Source organism: Arachis ipaensis, chromosome B03 (genome assembly GCF_000816755.2).
Source record: "Arachis ipaensis cultivar K30076 chromosome B03, Araip1.1, whole genome shotgun sequence".
NCBI lineage: Eukaryota > Viridiplantae > Streptophyta > Magnoliopsida > Fabales > Fabaceae > Arachis > Arachis ipaensis.
In genome coordinates this window covers 33766359-33766829 of record NC_029787.2, presented here as the reverse complement: position 1 = coordinate 33766829, position 471 = coordinate 33766359, and positions in this window count along the sequence as shown.

Genomic DNA, 471 nt, shown 5'->3' with positions numbered 1-471 from the left:
TAAGTCTTTTTTTTTTTTTTTTCTTCCTTCTCTTTCAAATAAAGCAGAGATTTGAGCTTTCCAAGTGTTTTTTCCCATGCAAAAATATTGGATATGCATGCACCATAACTTCAAAGCGACTTTTTATCTCATTATTACCTATGTAACTAAGCAACAATTCTACGGCTTGGCCTCGTTGCTATAACCCAAAGCCCAAAGCAACATGCCCTTTATTTTCATCTTTGAGAAAGCAAAAACGAAATGGCTCCACTTTTGATATCATTGCTACTGCTTTAGGGAAGAAATAAACAAACTAATACATGCACCAATTAAAGTTCTCATAAATATCACTCGTGTCCCCACACCTAAACCTACACGCACTATAGTACTTCTGGTTCTGACACAATCAGATGTAGTAATGCATTCTAATCTGGCTTCCTTATCCAAATGGATACTCTTTTCTAAGTTTGCTAAGAATGCGCTTATAAAGCT